Source organism: Rhamphochromis longiceps, linkage group LG7, assembly GCF_057381845.1.
Source record: "Rhamphochromis longiceps isolate RC_006_pf linkage group LG7, R_longiceps_female_GT1.1, whole genome shotgun sequence".
NCBI lineage: Eukaryota > Metazoa > Chordata > Actinopteri > Cichliformes > Cichlidae > Rhamphochromis > Rhamphochromis longiceps.
The window spans coordinates 65,282,267-65,305,912 of NC_140563.1; the positions used below are offsets into that span (position 1 = coordinate 65,282,267).

Genomic DNA, 23,646 nt, shown 5'->3' on the forward strand with positions numbered 1-23,646 from the left:
TACTAGTTTTATTTTGTTGTATTTATCCGCGACACCTTAAAGGCCGGTCCTTGAAAATATTGTCGGGCATAAACCGGTCCGTGGCGCAAAAAAGGTTGAGGACCGCTGACTTAATGCATGTTTCCTAATTATATACGTATGAGCCACTAATAGGAGAAAATGAGCACGCAATAAAGTGGACTTGTTAGGGAGAGATTGCCATCAGAGTTAAAACACTCCACCTCAATTTTGATGATGGACACAGCTAAAAAATGAGCGTTTTGTTGACACTGATGACAAAATCCTGGTCAGATACAGACAGACACATGCATACAACACACACTACTGCTCAAAAGTTTGTGGTCAGTTTCAAACAGTTGTCTTTTAATTAATAATTTACATTTACTTTAACATAATATTACATGAAAATGATCAGAAATGTTTTCACAGATGTGTGTTTAATGAATCATTTATGTTGAATCACCCATGATGCATTAGGAAATGTCTACACACTTATACGTGCGCCAAATCTTAGAAACAATCACTGCTGTGTGGACCAATCACATGGTTATAAACCAGGTGAAAATTGACTTCAAACTTTTGAGCTGTAGTGTAGATTGCAATGATAGTGTATAGTTATCTATTACAGAAGAATATATAGAAGTATGAGGACAGGGAGACACTGTAAAAAAAGTTATGAGCTGTCTTGCTGCAGAGAAAGTGGAGTCTGTCATCCTTGAAAAGCTCCCAAGATAGGCAGCTGGCAGGTTGAATGATGCTCTGCCTCTGTGGTCAAGTACAGACATAGGCCTTAAGCAACCATGAGCCACTGATAAGTGTGAGAAATTAGTGCACTTAATGCAGCGGTCCCCAACCCCCGGGCCTCGGACCGGTACCGGTCCGTGAGTCGTTTGGTACCGGGCCGCGAGAGTTGAGGCTCAGGTGTGAAATGTATGGTTTTCAGGGTTTTTATCGGTTTTCAGCGTTATTTTGTTATCGTTTTTATCGTTAACTCGGTGTCCCTGGGCCTTTTCAAGTGTGTTATGAATAAATCTTCTTTTTTCGGTACCGGTACTAGTTTTATTTTGTTGTATTTATCTGCGAAACCTTAAAGGCCGGTCCTTTAAAATATTGTCGGGCATAAACCGGTCCATGGCGCAAAAAAGGTTGAGGACCGCTGCATGTTTCCTAATTATATACATATGAGCCACTAATAGGAGAAAATGAGCACGCAATAAAGTGGACTTGTTAGGGAGAGATTGCCATCAGAGTTAAAACACTCCACCTCAATTTTGATGATGGACACAGCTAAAAAAATGAGCGTTTTGTTGACACTGATGACAAAATCCTGGTCAGATACAGACAGACACATGCATACAACACACACTACTGCTCAAAAGTTTGTGGTCAGTTTCAATCAGTTGTCTTTTAATTAATAATTTACATTTACTTTAACATAATATTACATGAAAATGATCAGAAATGTTTTCACAGATGTGTGTTTAATGAATCATTTATGTTAAATCACCCATGATGCATTAGGAAATGTCTACACATTTATACATGGGCCCATTTTTAGTAACAGTCACTGCTGTGTGGACCAATCACATGGTTATAAACCAGGTGAAAATTGACTTCAAACTTTTGAGCTGTAGTGTAGATTGCAATGATAGTGTATAGTTATCTATTACAGAAGAATATATAGAAGTATGAGGACAGGGAGACACTGTAAAAAAGTTATGAGCTGTCTTGCTGCAGAGAAAGTGGAGTCTGTCATCCTTGAAAAGCTCCCAAGATAGGCAGCTGGCAGGTTGAATGATGCTCTGCCTCTGTGGTCAAGTACAGACATAGGCCTTAAGCAACCATGAGCCACTGATAAGTGTGAGAAATTAGTGCACTTAATGCAGCGGTCCCCATCCCCCGGGCCTCGGACCGGTACCGGTCCGTGAGTCGTTTGGTACCGGGCCGCGAGAGTTGAGGCTCAGGTGTGAAATGTATGGTTTTCAGGGTTTTTATCGGTTTTCAGCGTTATTTTGTTATCGTTTTTATCGTTAACTCGGTGTCCCTGGGCCTTTTCAAGTGTTATATGAATAAATCTTCTTTTTTCGGTACCGGTACTAGTTTTATTTTGTTGTATTTATCTGCGACACCTTAAAGGCCGGTCCTTGAAAATATTGTCGGGCATAAACGGGTCCATGGCGCAAAAAAGGTTGAGGACCGCTGACTTAATGCATGTTTCCTAATTATATACGTATGAGCCACTAATAGGAGAAAATGAGCACGCAATAAAGTGGACTTGTTAGGGAGAGATTGCCATCAGAGTTAAAACACTCCACCTCAATTTTGATGATGGACACAGCTAAAAAAATGAGCGTTTTGTTGACACTGATGACAAAATCCTGGTCAGATACAGACAGACACATGCATACAACACACACTACTGCTCAAAAGTTTGTGGTCAGTTTCAAACAGTTGTCTTTTAATTAATAATTTACATTTACTTTAACATAATATTACATGAAAATGATCAGAAATGTTTTCACAGATGTGTGTTTAATGAATCATTTATGTTGAATCACCCATGATGCATTAGGAAATGTCTACACACTTATACGTGCGCCAAATCTTAGAAACAATCACTGCTGTGTGGACCAATCACATGGTTATAAACCAGGTGAAAATTGACTTCAAACTTTTGAGCTGTAGTGTAGATTGCAATGATAGTGTATAGTTATCTATTACAGAAGAATATATAGAAGTATGAGGACAGGGAGACACTGTAAAAAAGTTATGAGCTGTCTTGCTGCAGAGAAAGTGGAGTCTGTCATCCTTGAAAAGCTCCCAAGATAGGCAGCTGGCAGGTTGAATGATGCTCTGCCTCTGTGGTCAAGTACAGACATAGGCCTTAAGCAACCATGAGCCACTGATAAGTGTGAGAAATTAGTGCACTTAATGCAGCAGTCCCCATCCCCCGGGCCTCGGACCGGTACCGGTCCGTGAGTCGTTTGGTACCGGGCCGCGAGAGTTGAGGCTCAGGTGTGAAATGTATGGTTTTCAGGGTTTTTATCGGTTTTCAGCGTTATTTTGTTATCGTTTTTATTGTTAACTCGGTGTCCCTGGGCCTTTTCAAGTGTGTTATGAATAAATCTTCTTTTTTCGGTACCGGTACTAGTTTTATTTTGTTGTATTTATCCGCGACACCTTAAAGGCCGGTCCTTGAAAATATTGTCAGGCATAAACCGGTCTGTGGCGCAAATAAGGTTGAGGACCGCTGACTTAATGCATGTTTCCTAATTATATACGTATGAGCCACTAATAGGATAAAATGAGCACGCAATAAAGTGGACTTGTTAGGGAGAGATTGCCATCAGAGTTAAAACACTCCACCTCAATTTTGATGATGGACACAGCTAAAAAAATGAGCGTTTTGTTGACACTGATGACAAAATCCTGGTCAGATACAGACAGACACATGCATACAACACACACTACTGCTCAAAAGTTTGTGGTCAGTTTCAAACAGTTGTCTTTTAATTAATAATTTACATTTACTTTAACATAATATTACATGAAAATTATCAGAAATGTTTTCACAGATGTGTGTTTAATGAATCATTTATGTTGAATCACCCATGATGCATTAGGAAATGTCTACACACTTATACATGGGCCCATTTTTAGTAACAATCACTGCTGTGTGGACCAATCACATGGTTATAAACCAGGTGAAAATTGACTTCAAACTTTTGAGCTGTAGTGTAGATTGCAATGATAGTGTATAGTTATCTATTACAGAAGAATATATAGAAGTATGAGGACAGGGAGACACTGTAAAAAAGTTATGAGCTGTCTTGCTGCAGAGAAAGTGGAGTCTGTCATCCTTGAAAAGCTCCCAAGATAGGCAGCTGGCAGGTTGAATGATGCTCTGCCTCTGTGGTCAAGTACAGACATAGGCCTTAAGCAACCATGAGCCACTGATAAGTGTGAGAAATTAGTGCACTTAATGCAGCGGTCCCCAACCCCCGGGCCTCGGACCGGTACCGGTCCGTGAGTCGTTTGGTACCGGGCCGCGAGAGTTGAGGCTCAGGTGTGAAATGTATGGTTTTCAGGGTTTTTATCGGTTTTCAGCGTTATTTTGTTATCGTTTTTATCGTTAACTCGGTGTCCCTGGGCCTTTTCAAGTGTGTTATGAATAAATCTTCTTTTTTCGGTACCGGTACTAGTTTTATTTTGTTGTATTTATCTGCGACACCTTAAAGGTCGGTCCTTGAAAATATTGTCGGGCATAAACCGGTCCGTGGCGCAAAAAAGGTTGAGGACCGCTGACTTAATGCATGTTTCCTAATTATATACGTATGAGCCACTAATAGGAGAAAATGAGCACGCAATAAAGTGGACTTGTTAGGGAGAGATTGCCATCAGAGTTAAAACATTCCACCTCAATGTTGATGATGGACACAGCTAAAAAATGAGCGTTTTGTTGACACTGATGACAAAATCCTGGTCAGATACAGACAGACACATGCATACAACACACACTACTGCTCAAAAGTTTGTGGTCAGTTTCAAACAGTTGTCTTTTAATTAATAATTTACATTTACTTTAACATAATATTACATGAAAATGATCAGAAATGTTTTCACAGATGTGTGTTTAATGAATCATTTATGTTGAATCACCCATGATGCATTAGGAAATGTCTACACACTTATACGTGCGCCAAATCTTAGAAACAATCACTGCTGTATGGACCGATCACATGGTTATAAACCAGGTGAAAATTGACCTCAAACTTTTGAGCTGTAGTGTAGATTGCAATGATAGTGTATAGTTATCTATTACAGAAGAATATATAGAAGTATGAGGACAGGGAGACACTGTAAAAAAGTTATGAGCTGTCTTGCTGCAGAGAAAGTGGAGTCTGTCATCCTTGAAAAGCTCCCAAGATAGGCAGCTGGCAGGTTGAATGATGCTCTGCCTCTGTGGTCAAGTACAGACATAGGCCTTAAGCAACCATGAGCCACTGATAAGTGTGAGAAATTAGTGCACTTAATGCAGCGGTCCCCATCCCCCGGGCCTCGGTCCGGTACCGGTCCGTGAGTCGTTTGGTACCGGGCCGCGAGAGTTGAGGCTCAGTTGTGAAATGTATGGTTTTCAGGGTTTTTATCGGTTTTCAGGTTTATTTTGTTATCGTTTTTATCGTTAACTCGGTGTCCCTGGGCCTTTTCAAGTGTTATATGAATAAATCTTCTTTTTTCGGTACCGGTACTAGTTTTATTTTGTTGTATTTATCTGCGAAACCTTAAAGGTCGGTCCTTGAAAATATTGTCGGGCATAAACCGGTCCGTGGCGCAAAAAAGGTTGAGGACCGCTGACTTAATGCATGTTTCCTAATTATATACGTATGAGCCACTAATAGGAGAAAATGAGCACGCAATAAAGTGGACTTGTTAGGGAGAGATTGCCATCAGAGTTAAAACACTCCACCTCAATTTTGATGATGGACACAGCTAAAAAAATGAGCGTTTTGTTGACACTGATGACAAAATCCTGGTCAGATACAGACAGACACATGCATACAACACACACTACTGCTCAAAAGTTTGTGGTCAGATTCAAACAGTTGTCTTTTAATTAATAATTTACATTTACTTTAACATAATATTACATGAAAATGATCAGAAATGTTTTCACAGATGTGTGTTTAATGAATCATTTATGTTGAATCACCCATGATGCATTAGGAAATGTCTACACACTTATACATGGGCCCATTTTTAGTAACAATCACTGCTGTATGGACCAATCACATGGTTATAAACCAGGTGAAAATTGACTTCAAACTTTTGAGCTGTAGTGTAGATTGCAATGATAGTGTATATTTATTTATTACAGAAGAATATATAGAAGTATGAGGACAGGGAGACACTGTAAAAAAGTTATGAGCTGTCTTGCTGCAGAGAAAGTGGAGTCTGTCATCCTTGAAAAGCTCCCAAGATAGGCAGCTGGCAGGTTGAATGATGCTCTGCCTCTGTGGTCAAGTACAGACATAGGCCTTAAGCAACCATGAGCCACTGATAAGTGTGAGAAATTAGTGCACTTAATGCAGCGGTCCCCATCCCCCGGGCCTCGGTCCGGTACCGGTCCGTGAGTCGTTTGGTACCGGGCCGCGAGAGTTGAGGCTCAGTTGTGAAATGTATGGTTTTCAGGGTTTTTATCGGTTTTCAGGTTTATTTTGTTATCGTTTTTATCATTAACTCGGTGTCCCTGGGCCTTTTCAAGTGTGTTATGAATAAATCTTCTTTTTTCGGTACCGGTACTAGTTTTATTTTGTTGTATTTATCTGCGACACCTTAAAGGTCGGTCCTTGAAAATATTGTCGGGCATAAACGGGTCCGTGGCGCAAAAAAGGTTGAGGACCGCTGACTTAATGCATGTTTCCTAATTATATACGTATGAGCCACTAATAGGAGAAAATGAGCACGCAATAAAGTGGACTTGTTAGGGAGAGATTGCCATCAGAGTTAAAACACTCCACCTCAATTTTGATGATGGACACAGCTAAAAAAATGAGCGTTTTGTTGACACTGATGACAAAATCCTGGTCAGATACAGACAGACACATGCATACAACACACACTACTGCTCAAAAGTTATTGGTCAGATTCAAACAGTTGTCTTTTAATTAATAATTTACATTTACTTTAACATAATATTACGCAAAGTTTACCAGTAATGTTTTCACAGATGTGTGTTTAATGAATCTTTTATTGGTTAAATCACTCATGATGCATTAGGAAATGTCTGCATATTTATACATGGACCAAATTTTAGTAACACTCAGTCCTTTATGGCCACATGGAACACACTTGATTCAATCAGATTACAAACAGAAAATGGGATGATCCATCACAAACCTCGATATTTTACTGTTTTTAATCCACACAATGATTTTGGTTTGTGCTGATATCTTTGGAAAAAGGTTTCTTGACTGACAAGTTTGGATGTAACATCACAAACTGTCATCTGGTGACACGATGTACCAAATAAAAATGGGCCTCTGTAGATGTCACGGTTCCCTTGCCCTCTTTTGCTGGCCTGCTTCTTTCTCTCTCTCCTCTTTCGGTGTATGCCTGTGTTGTTGTCCGTGTGCTTGTCTTTTTTAGGGGATGCTCCTCCACCTTCCCGTCCCTCAGTCACTTGTGAAGAATCAGCTGATTACTCGCCTGTTCCTCGCGAGGTCTTCATGCTGGCTCCTAAACAACCAGATCATTGCAGTACCAAGGTAACGTATCATGCCACAGTCATGTCACATTTTCCATCAGTTCTTGCCTTTGCTCACTCTCTGTTTCTGTGCAGACGTTTCAGCGTTACGGATCTCCACGACCTTCTGTGACAGTGTCTGAGTGTGCCTCCAGACAACCTTCACTACCATTGAATCATACCTGTTATTAACCTCTGTCTCTCTTCCACAGCATGTCTTTTATCCTGTCTTCCTTCTCTCACCCCAACCGGTCGCAGCAGATGGCCGCCCCTCCCTGAGCCTGGTTCTGCCGGAGGTTTCTTCCTGTTAAAAGGGAGTTTTTCCTTCCCACTGTTGCCAAAGTGCTTGCTCATAGGGGGTCATATGATTGTTGGGTTTTTCTCTGTATCTATGAAGCGCCTTGAGGTGACTTTTGTTGTGATTTGGCTCTATATAAATAAAATTGAATTGAATTGAATTGAATTCTGTTGTTTTCATAACAGTACACTGTAGAAATAATGGACTGTGTATTAGGTATTGAGGTCATAGTGAATGTAGTTTATTAGTGTGTGTCGTAGTATGATTTTGTTGTTGATAGGATTTAAGATTACAAAATAGAAAATAGTCCTGGGATGGGAACAAAGAACTGAGGTGCAGGGAAGTGCGGCAGTTAACCCCCAAACACAGGACAGTAGCAAGATTTACTGAGGGTGAGGGGCAGACAATTGCCAATGTACATTACCTTAAAAGGAGATGGGGGTCAGGGTGTCAGCACCCCAGGCCACTTTACCAGTGTTTTTCCATTGTGGGGGATTTACTGTAGAAATTGGAGACCAGAGACTATAACTGTAATTGTTGTGTGAAACCCTTCAGATCAGCCTTTAGAGTAGGACTGCACAGGATGCAGTGTGCTGATCTCCAGATGCATCTGTAAGGAAAATGGGTAATGAAAGGATTGTGTGAAATTTGGAAACATCTCTGCGTGATCTCTACCGAGACAAAAAGAATCGGAGAGACCGACGTTGTCTCAACAACACTAAGTAGATATTCCACTAAATCTCATTTGTGATTTATGCTAAATGTTACCATTAATTATTTATATTTCTTTACGCTTCTGATTAATTTAGTAAAACATCAAAAGATTTTCACTGTTGACAGTAAATAAGACATTTCTAATTCTCTACAGACGTTTGAGCTGTAGTATAGATTGCAATAATAGTGTATGGTTATTGTTTATAGCAGATGAAATAGCAGATGAAGTATCAGGACAGGGTGTGAATAAAAGTTATGAGTTGCGTTGCTGCAGAGAAAGTTGTTCACTCTGGTGAGGTCTAATGAGTCTAATGGGAGGCTGAGCCTTCAGCTTTCCTGTCCCTGTCCTGTTTAACCAGAAACGCTCTCGTCTTTTAACATTAAACTCATAACTTTCCTTTTTGATCAGTCTTACAGCTACAGCTGGATCAGCTGACCCTGTCCCATCCTTTAGTTATGCTGTTATAGGCCACAACTGCTCATTAACTTCCCATCATGCACTGAGCACTTCTGTCTTTTACTCTCAGTGTGTTAATATATCACTACTGCGTGTCAGTAACGTTGGTCCTTTTCCTCCCATCATGTGTGATCCTCCACTTCTTTTAAGTGTCTCCCAGCGCAATTCTTACCATATTTTGGTTCCTGCAACTGGTCTGTCGGGTTATTGTCTCCCCAGAAACACTTTCCTTGTGCTTTTGGAAATCTATTTTTTCCTATTTCTGTTTTGTTTTTCCTATTTCCGCTGTGTTTTGTGTGCTTTTGCAGGGTTTTTCTTATTGCTGGTGTTTTCTTAAGTTGCAGTCCGTTCGGCCTCTCAGGGCCACCGCAGTACAGTCCCCCCCAATTTTTTTAAATTTAACCCAACAACATAGTTGGTTAAATTATACAAAAAAAAAATCATATGTGCCCATAAAAGAGGTCAAAATCACAGAACTCTACTCAAAGTTAACAACAACCAATACTGATACCTCAAACAAACTGACCTCACTAAAGAAGACAAAGGGGGAAACTTAAATAGTGGCTGATCAGCCCACAAAAATCACAAAAAGGGGTAAAACACACAAAAACCTAACTGAGACCAAAACCAGTTATTTATTATCCTGTAAATTAAACCTTATATTTAAGGAAAGACCAATGTGGATGCAGTGTTGTGTGTAAGCCTCTACACTGATATTACCACTGTGTGGCTGTAACTGCAGCCATCACACCGCCTGACCACGTTAAGGTGGTAATCTCTCAGGGGGAAAACAGAAAAACAAAACAACAAAAAATAAAATAAAATAATGCTCATCAGATTCTAACAATTCAAAACATGACATTTACCTTAACTGGATGACCTATATAATAAATATTATCGAACCCAACAATAGTACTTCACACTATTGCCAATATTAACAAAACCAAAAAGGGTAAGCCAAGTTATTTAAAAAAAGACAATTCACAAAGTCTTGAAAAATAGAAATAAAGAATAAAAATCTTCAATCCACTCTATAACAGCAGTCTCCTGCTTCCCTGCAGATCAACACGTTCTCACTCCTAACTCGTCATATGTGCGACGCCCATACAGCATGTATCACTTCTCAGTTATTTATTGCACTTCTTGCTCGTCAGTGAGGCACTTTTAGTGCTTTATCTATGTTTGTGTGGGGACTTGTTATAAATCAGTCTTCAACCTTTAATCTCTCTCTGAAAATGACTGGGATTAAATGCAGTATAATAAACTTTCCTGAACGTGTGTCTTGTCATGATCTCCAGTGCTGCCATTTCATAGGATCTCCTGTCCAGGGCTTCTCAGACGTTGGTTGTTTTTATAACTCCTCTCACCTTCTGCTCTTGTGTCTGCTGTGATAAGCCTTTTATACTCCATCCATCCATCCATCCATAAACTTCCGCTTCTCCTTTTCAGGGTCGCGGGGGGCGCTGGAGCCTATCCCAGCTGTCATAGGGTGAGAGGCAGGGTACACCCTGGACAGGTCGCCAGTCTGTCGCAGGGCCAACACACAGGGACAGACAACCATTCGCACTCACATTCATACCTAGTGACAATTTGGATTATCCAATTAACCTATCCCCACAAGCTGCATGTCTTTGGACGGTGGGAGGAAGCCGGAGTACCCGGAGAGAACCCACGCAAACACGGGGAGAACATGCAAACTCCACACAGAAAGACCCCGGCCTGATGGTGGAATTGAACTCAGGACCTTCTTGCTGTGCGGCGCCTTTTATACTCACCCATTTTATTTCCATTTCTGTTTCTCACTATTTTTCTTAACAAGATTAAACCAGAATCAAGGTATGACTCAAGTATGTGAGGAAATTCTACACTAATTGGTACCCGCGGTCTTTCTTATGTTACATACCACACCCCAAAGAAAGGGCACACATAATGCAGACACATTTTCAGTGACCCAAATAACATTCAAACACGCTCCGTATCATAACCTCCTTTTTGTTTGTGTTTATTTTAAGCAGTTGATTTAACATAAGGATTAAAATAGAAAGAACAATCCTTGAAATAACACATGTGTGTGAAATACATAATACAAAACATAAAATAAATAAATATGTCAAATCCCCTTAGATCCAGCCTCACAAGCACTTGTTCTATGACGACTAAAGGAAGTTTATTTACGTCACAGACCCAGTGACGCCCATTCAGTTTCATTATCCAGGAAGTAACAGCTGATGCTCACTTCTGTTTAAGACACAGTCCAATCTTAGGTTCCTCATCCTGAGTGGAACAATGGGTCTATGTGAGTACAGCTGCCTTTTTCACATCATCTTGTTACGGCCCTAGCAGGGCCTCCTCCTGAAGGTGCCTGTGTGGGCGTGTCCCACCACCTCTTCTGCCTGAGGTGCCACCTTTCCCTGTTACACAGCTGACTCACATCAGTAATTAAAAGTATTTAAGCCCAGGGAAAGGTGAGCTCTGGGCCAGAGTGCCAGTAGTGTGGTTACAGCTTGTGAGCTGAGTGGTTGTTGTGTTTGCAGCTAGTGAGCTGTGTTTTTGGTGGTTTTCAGCTAGTGAGCTGCTCTTTCTTTTTGGCTTACGTTTTACTTTATTGACCAACGCCTGAGTTTTGTTTGTTTTCTTAAATGGTAATAGCGGCTTGTCCGTCTCTTTTAGTTAGTATAAATTGAAACTTTAATAAAACTCTTTAATTTAACCCCTTTGCCTCCTTGACTCCTTTTTCTGACCCGGTCCCTTTTGTTACTTCCCCCTCCCCGCCTAGACCCCTCAGGGGAACGTAACAATCTCTACATTATATGAGTTGATGATTCTAGCATTACAGAAAATGTCTTAATATTTCCAGACTGAGCTGTGGTGAGATCTTTAGTTTTCTTTCTTGTGTTTCAGTGACAGCCTTAGCCATCACAAACCTATTTGCTTATTTATTTATTTTTATCTCTAAAACTCATAGGTAAATACATATCAATACATGTATTCATCGTGAAGCATCCTGATGATCAATAACCAAGTGTTTCTTCCTGAAACAATTACATGTAACCAGTGTTGGGGAGTAACGGAATACATGTACCGCCGTTACGTATTTAAAATACAAAATATGAGTAACTGTATTCCGTTACAGTTACCGTTTAAAAAGGTGGTATTCAGAATACAGTTACTTTGTTGAAATAAATGGATTACACTGCGGTACTTTGTAGCCACAGCTGCCCTGAGGCAGACTGACAGAAGCGAGGCTGCCATATCACGCCATCGGGCCTCCACTAGTAGGCAGTAGGTGAAGTGTCTTGCCCAAGGACACAACGACCAAGACTGTCCGAGCCGCGGCTTGAACCGGCAACCTTCCAATTACAAGACAAACTGCCAACTCTTGAGCCACGATCTAATGGACAGATGCAAGGTTATCGATGGTTACATCCTCGTGCAATAAAGAGGTTGAATGTTGTATCACACAATGCCTGATCAATTTGTTTCACTAACTCATCTAAATAAGGAATTTTGTAGCAGAAACAGTAATTATAGCAGTTTGTTGTGGAACAGTAATGTCCATATCAACAACTTTTTTCTTGTGGCTCTAATACTCCATCGTAACATAAAGCCTCCCCGTCTTCTCTGTAGCTCAGTTACTTGATCTAAATCCTTGATCAGCTGTGTGCTGAGCTATGGCCCAGTTAGATGTTAATGTGTGTTCTTATGTTGTGTTATAGTGACAGCTGTGTGTACTGCTGCAGGAGCAAGTAAGCAGTTTATTTATCTTTAACTAATTTGAATCAAAGCCCGATCCATGTCTGATACATGTCTTGTCTTCCTGCAGTAGGTGCTGTAGTCACTGCTCCTGCTCTTCTGGGAGCTGCAGGTTTCAATTCAGCTGGAATAGCTGCAGGCTCCTGCGCTGCAGGCATGATGTCGTCTGCTGCAGCTTCTAATGGAGGAGAAGTGACAGCCGGAGGTGTGGTGGCTGTTTTGCAGTCAGCAGGTAAATAAATAATTAGACGTTTTATTAGGATTTTAACTTACAACAACATGCAAAAAGAAGAAGTTCATGGCTTTGGGCCTTGGATTCCAGGCCGGAGTTGTGTCCTCAGCCTGTAGTCTGACTTGGAGGAAGAAAACTAAATCTTGTGGACCCCATTGCAGTGTGAGTGTGGTGGTTTCTTACTGGTCAATAGTAGACCTTACAATGTTCTTGTACGGGAGTCATTTTGAACCATACGTAACATTTGACGTTTGTTGACAGGATTTTTGACCAGCATACAAAACCACCTGCCTTAGACTGATCAATATGGCTGATGAACCATCTGAAACCGTTAATATGGTGTCACCATTTTTTATTGGTGCACCCTGTGTACCAGAATTTTGTGGCTTAACACGAATTATGAAGACCGGGAGAGCCAGATTAGTGCAATGCTCCATGCTCAAAAGTGGTCTATAGAGCAGCAGTGTGATTTTGTGCTGAGTGCATTAGGAGAGCAAGTGGAGCGGGATACGCCAGATAAGATCTTTCTTCAATTTAAAGAACTGTACGGGGACAAAACAGCTGTGGGTACCTTGCGTGCCATGTTTTATGACTGCAGACAAAGGCCAGAAGAGCCTATTAGAAAGTTCACTTTACATTTAAGGGAGATCTGTAATTTATTACTTTGGTTTGATTTTTCAGTTTTTCTTTACAGGAAAAGATGGATAAGCTTGGTGTTAGTCCTTTCCATCAAGTTTCCTTTGTTAAAGCTGTTTTCTGCTTACAGTATGTGAATATCAAATAAAGTCTTATGAATCAAATTATGTCAGTCCTTCATCACATGTATCACTTGTTTTTTTGGAGTGTTTTTTTTTCTTTGTTTTTTAATTTTGTTATCCCACATGAAAAATTCCAAAACTGCAGATTTTAGACACTTTAGACCTAAAATGTATATTCATTAGGGGAAAAAACATTCATTTGTGATAGTAAACGTAAAACAACCTGAAAGACTTCATGTGACAGTCAGAACATTGAGCTTATCAAATTTGCGGACCCCCATCACGGTTATGACTGTTCTTCCCATCCCATGCAAGGCCACCTGGGTTGGCTGGAAGACTGTTTACTTAGCCTGTCGGGGCGAAGGACACTGTCTCAGCTGAACTCTGGATACACACACACACATACACTGATATGCACACACTGATCCCCCCTCCCTTTCCATACGCCTTCGATGATTGTGCCCTACCGGGGAAGATGGCAGTCAACTGGACCAGCGCAGATATGCTGCAGGACTGGATGCGCTGTCTACACCGGCTCTCTCTTACCCTTTACCCGCCCCTGTTGCTTGTCTTGTGTTTCTATGGTGTATTGATAGTCATGTGCTTTTGTGCTGAGGTGTTTTTTCTGTTATCAAACTGTTCTCCCACTAGGAGCTTAGTCTGAGTGGAGTTTTTTTCCCTCCTCCTCTTACCTCATGTAGTGTATTTTCGTTGTTTTTTCCTATCAGCCTACCTTTCTTACATGTCTCCCCAATGTGATGTTTGTGTAAAGTTGGTCAGAAGGTTCCTTTGTAAGTGCGCATGTGCCATTGGCGTGCTGCCTGCTGTAACCCTAATTTCCCACGGGATTAATACAGTATTCTGATTCTTATTAACAACTAAGGTCCAGTTATTTGTCTTAACAAACATTTCAGGCACATCCTCTAGTCTATTTGTAGGATTGTTGGCTGTCCACTCAAGATTCAGAGTTCAGAATACAAAAAGCAGAATAAGAGATTTTTGACTACCTGACTTCTGTCTGTATTAAGAGTGGCCTTTGGTGTCATATTTCAGCTGCTGCATTGGTTAATTGATTTAATAGACTTTAATATTTGAGACTGCTATTAAGCAGGTCAAAAATGAAGTTTCATGCTCATCTGAGGCTACATATATACAAACCCGATTTACTTCACACCAGATCATTTCTCATATGTAGGAAAAGGTAAGTTCATTAGATGAAACTTAAAGGATCTTTGGCTCACGACTTCATCTGGATGGTACAGCATAACCAGGTTAAGACATCTCTAAAAAATATATATTTTTGAGTGTTTTTGGGTGTTTTTTAATTATTTATTTAAATTTTATTTTCCATTGTTCACTGTGGCCTGTTAAGCATTTTATCAATATATATTTCGTTAAATATTTACAAGAAATCAGGCATTATACAGTGTAAACTTCAGTCCAGTGTGATTTGGATGCTCACCAGAAAATTTAGCCAGATATCAGCTGGGTTTAGATACAGTTCAGATAAGTTGGGAAATTCAAATTGTTACTGCAGCAGAGTACACAAGGCAGGAACAAATGAACACATGCAGCATACCTAACAGCAATAATGCTTTGCAAAAATAGAAGAAATATGGACTATGCAGGTACAATGAATAGATATGTACTTATATATGTAAATCACTCTGTCTATCTATCTACACATACACACAGACGTACACACACACAAATACACACACACACATACATATACAGACATACATATATACACATATATGATGCAATTATACAGATTACTAATAGAAGAAGAATGAAACATAGTGCAGTGTTTGGGTGTTAATAGTAGCAGGTATTTAGTATTGCACACTGATATATGTAAAGACCCCAGTGTGTTCATATGTGGTGTACATTCACTGCTGTTGTGCAGTGTACAGTCTGACAGCAGCAGCAGCCTGTCACTGAAGGGACTGCTCAGTGTTGTCAGGGTGACCTGTATGGGATGGATCGAAGATGGGGTATTTTAATCGAGTATATAGGGAAATGTGAACTCCTCTGACAATCTGAGTAATTGGATAACGCACTGTTATTGAAATTTCCAACTTCTGAGCCACAGAAAGAAATAACAGGCTTCATTAGGTTACCTTCCACTTGTTGACAGCAACTAAATAAAACCAACATATCCACATAATAACACCTTAAAGCAGGGGTGTCAATCTTAAATGAGCTGTGGGCCACTGCTGGTACTGTCATGTCATTGGAGGGCCACTTTAGTGTTCAAGTAGTACAAAAACAAACAAACAAGAAAACACCCACAAATCTTTCAGAAAATGTAGTGTTTTGTTTGTTTGTTTCAAATATTGTATAACAAAACTGCAAATGTGAATGCAAAAAACTTCTCACTAACTGAAACCTTTTTATTGAACTAACAAATAAAAAGGAAAGATACTCTCTTTCTGGCCAGACACGTGGAAGCATTTCTACAATAGTTTTGTCCATATTTAACAAAATAAAAATGCAGACATAAGTGAACACATTAGTTTTTGACTGCTAGTGAAAATTGTTTTCTTCACATATAACTCTCTCACTGAACTAATACAGCCAATCCCTCAATATGTTTTTACTCTGCTCATATTGCCCTCATTTTAAAACATTTTTGCTTTTAAAACAACTTATTTTCAAATTGCACTCAACAACAAAACCCCTCGTAACAAAAACGAACTTCAAGGGCCAAATTGTATTTCCTTTCTTCACGTCAACAGTAAGGGTGGCAAGTAGGGCTGACACGGGCCTCACGCAAGTTGGCCCCGAGCCGTGAGTTTGAGACCCCTGGTTTACCTACTGTCACTGCAGTGATATTAGCGTTTTTGTTTTGAAAGGTTACTAGTGGATGCTGGCAACAATCTTGGAAGAGAACAATACAATCTGTTATAAGGCCTTCACTGGAAAATTGTGTATTTGGAATATAATACCAACATGTCATTTGAAGATAACATATAGTATTCCAGTGACCAAATAGTATTTGGGTAAAAGTCACTGAATAGTGTTGGAATAAAGTGTGAAAATTGTGAAGGATTAAAATATCCAGGAGCTCAAATTGGATATTTTGTTTCAATCAAACTTTATCAACACAAATTGCACAGGTTTATTGAATATGAATAACTTCACCTCAGTTGTTTAAGCTCCTGCCAAAGCAAAACATCAGTGTGCAACCAGTGTCCACTATTGAATTAAGTAAACCCAACATGTTTTTTTTAGTGCATAATCACATTTAGTGTAATAAACTATTAAACCAGAATTACATATTAGGATTTAGCCAAGTGTTAGGATGTAATGCAGAGTAGTATTTCTAGTAGGCTTGTTTTGATATGCCTGTTTTCATTTTATTTTCTAATTTTTAAAGAAGGCTTTAGAAAGGTCAAAATAAATCTTCTGTAAGGGAGTATCAGCTATTCTAGTAGAATTTATTTTACCAATGCAAGGGTGCATTAGTACCTTGTAATACAACATATCTATTTCATAAAGGGTGAACACAAATGTCCAAAGAGACTTCCTGGCAGCTGCCATTTTGAGTATAACCTCTGGTACGGGCACGTTCAGTTTGCAGCAGCTATACAACAGTGGCCTCTAGAGGTGTTTACACACTACCACCAAATCAGACAATGCAACACAACACGCAGGTCGCCCCAATGAATAGATTAGGCTGGTAGCAGTGACTTGTTAACTTATCATTTATCAAACATGTCTCCCATGAATGATGTGAAATAAATTTGAGGCATAACATTTACGTCACAAGTTAGAAGTTGCAATCAGTTTTTAGGAAAGTGAGTTTAATAAGAGTAGGTAAAATAATGCAGTAATTTCTTAGATTTTATAATCATTTTATAAATCATGTTGGCTACAGCCTATTTAGCAGTGCAACAAGAGCATTAGACAAACAAACAAATAAATAAACAGTCAGCAAAAACAAAAAAGTTAGTACCCAGGGATAAAAATGTTGAGTATGAAAGGGAAACCTAATGGACAGATGTGATGCCTGAACAGTGGTGGCTTTAAGTGATGTATCAACTTAAACATGCATCCACAGTCTATGTTACATAAGTATGATGATCAGTGGTGACGGCTGGCGCCACTTTGGAAGCAGAAACTGTTGGTTTGAAAGCCTTTAGTGTCTCCTTGTGGCGGGACTCTTATACTGTACTGTGAGATCTCGAGCAGTGACCCCCCCCGTCACTCTGGCTCCTACCTCAAAGCACACTGTGCGCTGTCGATCTTACGTGCTGCACAATAATATTCAATAGTTAGTGTTTACTGTTATATTCACATAGATCATCGCGATGATGTTATTTATTAAATTGCTCTCTTTTTTGCTCGTTTTCTCTTTTTTTTCCTGACAGGTGATCCAGGTGATTGATATATGTATTTTTTTGTCTGTTTGTTTTTCTTTTTTGTCCTTTATCACGTTCATCTTCCCCGCTGTTTTTCTTTTCCTCTTTCTTTCTCGGTTTTCTTTCCCCCAGTCAAATCCGTCCCATGTTCAGCAAGTGAAAATAAAACAAAATAAACATTTGGTACTTAATGGATTGAAAAGAAAAATGATGGCACTCTTGTAGTTCACACAGGTGGTGATGATTCAGGGTTTTAATTTGTAAGGTTTGAATTTTGAGCCATCATAAATTTTAAACCAGGAAAGTATAATATTTAACATATGATAAGTTAAAGCTAATACAGCTGCTCATATATAGGTAATTTGAAGAACTACCTACACCAATGAGTAGACTTCCCAGAATGGAAACAGCACTCTTTGTGTGGTTGGAGAAAACAGTCAAGTTGTTAAGAACTATGACTGAGAAGAATCCGCCTGTGTACAGCAGCAGGCTGCCTTCCTAGAATTTGGATATCCCCCGTGCGCTCGTCTCTGTATTATGTGCATTACCTCTCTTGGAAAATTAAAACCACAGCAGCTTTTTATAGTTTTCTTCATTCACTATCATCTTACACCAAAAGTCTACGCTGAAGAAGATTATTCAAAACATGCAACACAGTCACCAATCCCAGCAAATCCACCCCTAAGTCAGACTGTACAATACAGAAAATAAAAGAGCTACATCTCAGACTCTACAGGCTTCAGTTAGCATGTTAAATGTGAAAGTTCAGTTAGAAAAAGACTGAACAAAAACGGCCTGAGTTTAGCAATTAACCAAAGTGACAAACATTGCTCTAAATAATTCTCCCCTAATCCAAGTAGTCACCCAAACCTGGACGTGGATTTAGAGGCCTGAGGGCCATCTCACACATTTATTCAGAAAAAAAAAACAAGTTTCAATTAAAATTAAACAAATCAAAATCTTGTGGACGTGTGCCTTTTACATGTTGGTAAAATGTTTAGGATGAGATGGAGATATAACACTCATGCACCGTGAAAATTATGAAGGTCTAAACATGTATCAAAGGGACTCACTGAACATCAGTGGATTTCTATGGGGCAAACGTACTTAAACAAGCCACTGTGACCATTGAGGCAGAGCAGAATGAATGATACTGATGGGAACTATGAGGGTTTGTAGTTAAATTCCTGCTCTTACAGGATCAGGGAGTGTCTGTTTAAAGATTATTAACATACACTGTAAAATTTAATTAGTTCCCAGAACTCAAAAAAATTGAGGAGACTCATTGCCTCAAAAGAATTGAGTAAAGCTTAACTTAAAATGACTAAATTAGGACAACTTGTTTATTTTGAGTACTCTGTACAAGCTCATTTGTTCCCAGAACTCAAAAAAATTGGATCAAGTGAGATGACCAAGTTAGGGCAACTTACTCATTTTGAGTACACTGTACAGCCTTGTTAGTTCCCAGAACTCGTTGCCTCAAAAAAACTAAGTAAAGCTTACTTAAGATGACTAATATTGCAAGTCTGCAGTATTAAGAATAACTTGATATTTCTGACTGTACAGTACTAATTGTTTACTTACTGACAAACATTTCAAGTTCAACTAAATGAAAAACAATTTGTGGTAACCTGAATATGATTAAAAATAATTAACAACACTTTTTGTAATGATGTTAAAATCAGACCAACTTTTATTTTCAAACACAACAAAGTATAACAGCCAACATACTGGACACTGTTCTGCTGAACAACAAACAATCTTACAATGAAACAAAGTCTCAGATTTAGTTATTCTAAAAATAAGTTTAGGCCTACCACAAGTTTGTTTTGTACTTAAATTACTTATATAATCAAAATAAAATATTTGTTGTTCTGTCACAAGTGTAGTCTCTAATTTAAACAACACATTTGTTTTTCATTCCAACACATGAGCTGGAATGTTGTAATATTTTAAGGATGGCTTGTTTCCAGTCCAGGCATTACTGCCTGAATGACTATCACGGATCGAGGTGATCCAAATATAGGTGCAGAAGAAAGTCTTTAACTTCCCTTAAGTACAGTGGCAGTGGATGTGGGTTGGAGATGCAATGAGCTTGAACCTGCAGGCGACCATCTTCACTGACCACACCATCTGTGACGGAGGACTCATCTCTCCTGTTGTCCTGCAAGCAAACAATCATATTTTTTGGAACATGAACTTAATTGCTTTCTTAAAACATTTTTTTCTGCATTTGGTATGAAACAGACTCCAATTTAGACAATCTCAGGCTCCCTCCCCACTGGAGAGGTGACATTCAATGTCCAAATTGTCAGTCTGGATAGCCGTGACCCCCACCCGACACACAATAATGTCATGAAAGCATCATTTTAAAAAGGGCTATGCAAAGATGGCCAATAACTTTCATTCTAATGATGTGCAAAATGATTTGGGCACAAAACAAATTTTGCTGTTAAACTTGCAGACTTCACTATATTCAGTGTAGACCTTCTAAACTAAGTTTGGGGGATGTGATCTTTCAAGAAATGCAGACCAAACTGTTGTTGTTTGTTTACTTACACAGCATGTCTTGTAGAATTAACTGGAGTCACCAGCAACAGCCTAGTGCAGTCATATCTCAAGTCTAATAACAGAAGACAGGAAAAGATCAGTAAAGAAACAACTTCCCCAAACCAAAAAAGAAGTAAAACAATAAGTAAAACAGGCTGATCTAAAGTATGATTAAAGTTCAGCCTGATTAATATAAATGTCACTGACAGTTGCTAATATATTGGAAAACCAAAATACTTACCACTGAGTTGATGTCTTTCTGTCCAACAGCAGGAGTGCTGGTCCCGAGCCTCAAAGACAGTATGAAGCAAGCAGAGGGAGAAAAAACAGAACATTTTTCAGAAACCGATTTGATCCTTAATGGCTGTGCAATCATTGTAACATAGAGTTTGCTTATGTTGTTAAATAAAGGCTGGATTTGACATTAATAGATGCCACAGATGTTCAAGGTGCCACAAAGCATGAAAAAATGGACGTCTTGGAAAACGTCTGGGCATTTTTGCAAATATGTGACGTCTTGATAAATCGAGCAGATATTTGAACTTTCGACAGCTACATTCTCGCCTGAAAATATCTTAAAAGTTGATTTTGTGACCCAGAAAAAGTAATAGGTTTTTTAGCCGCGCTCCTCCACCATTGCTGCGCTTACAAGTACGCACAGGCTCCGACGAGAGCTCTGTTATAGCTGACCGGGAGGTCAAGGCTTGGTAAGAGTCCGCGAGCACAGCTAACTCCTGGCTTATTGTTTTCACCCCCCCGAAGAATTTTGTCTGGGCTCTTATCTCACTTTTTTATTTCAAACAATCAACAGAAAATTTCACAGACACATTTTTATATAAGGTTTTTAAGGCTGTGGTGTTCATTTCTAAGTAACATGAGCCCAGCCGCAGCAGCAACGCTAGGCTAACACTAACTAGCTAGCACGGTGCTAAACTAAGAGAAGCCACAAAATCAGTTTGAATAAGAGTAAACATTTACTCACCAAGTCAGTGTATCAGGTAAAGATCCACAGCAATGACAACAATAATCTCTTGAGCTGACGCTTTCCTAGGTTTGCTCAACATATTCCATAAAAAATGCTGGCACCATGAACTTGCGGACTGATCCGTGCTAGGGAGGAGGACGGTAGTGAGTGGCATTTTCAAAACACATCTTTCATCCCTCCGCACTGAGAAGAAAAACTTCTGTCTTACTTAGTTTTTCTAAATTAAGACAACTCAAATAAATTGAGTTTATCAGCATTTCTGTAGAGGACAGAACCACCTGCTTTAATCTACCATGATGCTCTGTGTTATGTTGCCATGGCAATATGAAGTCAAATAAATACAAATATATAAACTGCACATTTGAAGGAGGACAAGAAGACAGGCAACTGGAAGAGCTTTTGAAGCAGGGAAACTTTTCTGGATTACTCTTAATTTAACTGGAAATTTTGCGAATACAAGTCAAGGAGGAAACAAGGAGGCAGGTTGGATTATATCTGAGGACAGGACGAATGAAGGAGAAGCATGAGGAGAGAGAAAACAGCAGAGCGATGGTGCAGAGCTAATCGTGGATCAAGTCGAAGAAGCAAGCATCAAAACTGTGAGTAAACATAACACATAAAGACTTAAAAATTACTGTGCTGATTAAGGAAACATTAAATTTGGTTAGTTTGGGGTCTGCAGCTTCAGGTTTGTGGGTTCAGTTGGTCTCAAAATTGAGGAAAGACAAAAAAAATTATATTGAAAGGTTGTTGGAGGATTCTTACTGTAAGAAATATCTGGGTTTATTAACTGCTTTTATTAAAAAAAAGTTGCATTTTATTTAGTCACATTGGAAAGGGAAGATTGGAGGATCGGGACAATAATGTGGCCAGATTTACTGTTTCCTTAATCAGAACAATAATTTTGATCTGAACTAGAAACTTCACTATGATCACCGTGTTAAAGGTTGAGTTACTTGTCAGTCTACATTTATGTTAAAGGTACTTTTAAAAAATGCAGTTTATTCGTTATTTTTTAAAAAAAGGCTCCGCACCTGTGAAAAAAAGAAAATAGGTATCCACACCCCCAAAATTGCTGTGGATCAGAGTAGCTAAGCCCTGGTTAACTGCAATTATATAACAGGAGATGAAAAATATTGGAATGATTGAAAGAAACAAAGATTGCTTTAGGGTTTGAAGATTTGACTTTCTTATTGAAAGAGACGAAAACTAATCCATGTGTGACACTGAGAAAAAAACTGAAAGCTTAAAAGATCTGGAGGTCTGACTACTGTTATTCAAATGTGCAAACTTGTTTTAATGACATTAGAAAGAAAATGGGATGCTTAAAAAGGTAATATATAAAGATGATTTTTATATTACTTGAAAAAATGATGTTGGTTAGTGCTTCTGTACTTAGAAAAATGCTGGGTCACTAGTAAGCTGAGATTTAATGTGATAAACTGAGGAAAGGTAATATAATCTACACACTTGCTATTATTATTGTAATCCATACACCAGGTAATATTTAATCAATCATCATTCATAATTGGTGATCTATGCAAGTTTTAAGGAATAATATTTATTTGCATTCCCAATTAATTTGCAAAATCTAAAAGCGGATCTTGGTTGTTTTTTTTGTTTTGTTTTTTTTTTAAAAGACGTTTCTAACTGACTTGAAACTTTTTTCAGCTGTAGAGTAAATTGAGGAGCACACAATAAAGTGAACATGCTAGGGAGAGATTGCCATGAACTCAATTTTGATGACAAAAACAGCTAAAAGAATGAGCGTTTTGTTGACACTGATGACAAAATCCTGGTCAGATACAGACAGACACATGCATACAACACACACTACTGCTCAAAAGTTTGTGGTCAGTTTCAAACAGTTGTCTTTTAATTAATAATTTACATTTACTTTAACATAATATTACATGAAAATGATCAGAAATGTTTTCACAGATGTGTGTTTAATGAATCATTTATGTTAAATCACCCATGATGCATTAGGAAATGTCTACACACTTATACATGGGCCCATTTTTAGTAACAATCACTGCTGTGTGGACCGATCACATGGTTATAAACCAGGTGAAAATTGACTTCAAACCTTTGAGCTGTAGTGTAGATTGCAATGATAGTGTATAGTTATCTATTACAGAAGAATATATAGAAGTATGAGGACAGGGAGACACTGTAAAAAAGTTATGAGCTGTCTTGCTGCAGAGAAAGTGGAGTCTGTCATCCTTGAAAAGCTCCCAAGATAGGCAGCTGGCAGGTTGAATGATGCTCTGCCTCTGTGGTCAAGTA

The 23,646-nt window shown here is 39.0% G+C and overlaps 1 long non-coding RNA gene across 1 annotated transcript; it reads right to left on the reverse strand.

The window, feature by feature from the left end:
* Positions 1-19,656: 19,656 nt before the first annotated feature.
* On the reverse strand, positions 19,657-20,681 carry LOC146666700 (uncharacterized). Its single transcript, XR_014912455.1, has 3 exons — positions 20,614-20,681; positions 20,382-20,445; positions 19,657-19,986 (listed from the first exon to the last, which is right to left on the reverse strand). It is a non-coding gene; the product is annotated as an uncharacterized LOC146666700 (long non-coding RNA).
* Positions 20,682-23,646: the final 2,965 nt, after the last annotated feature.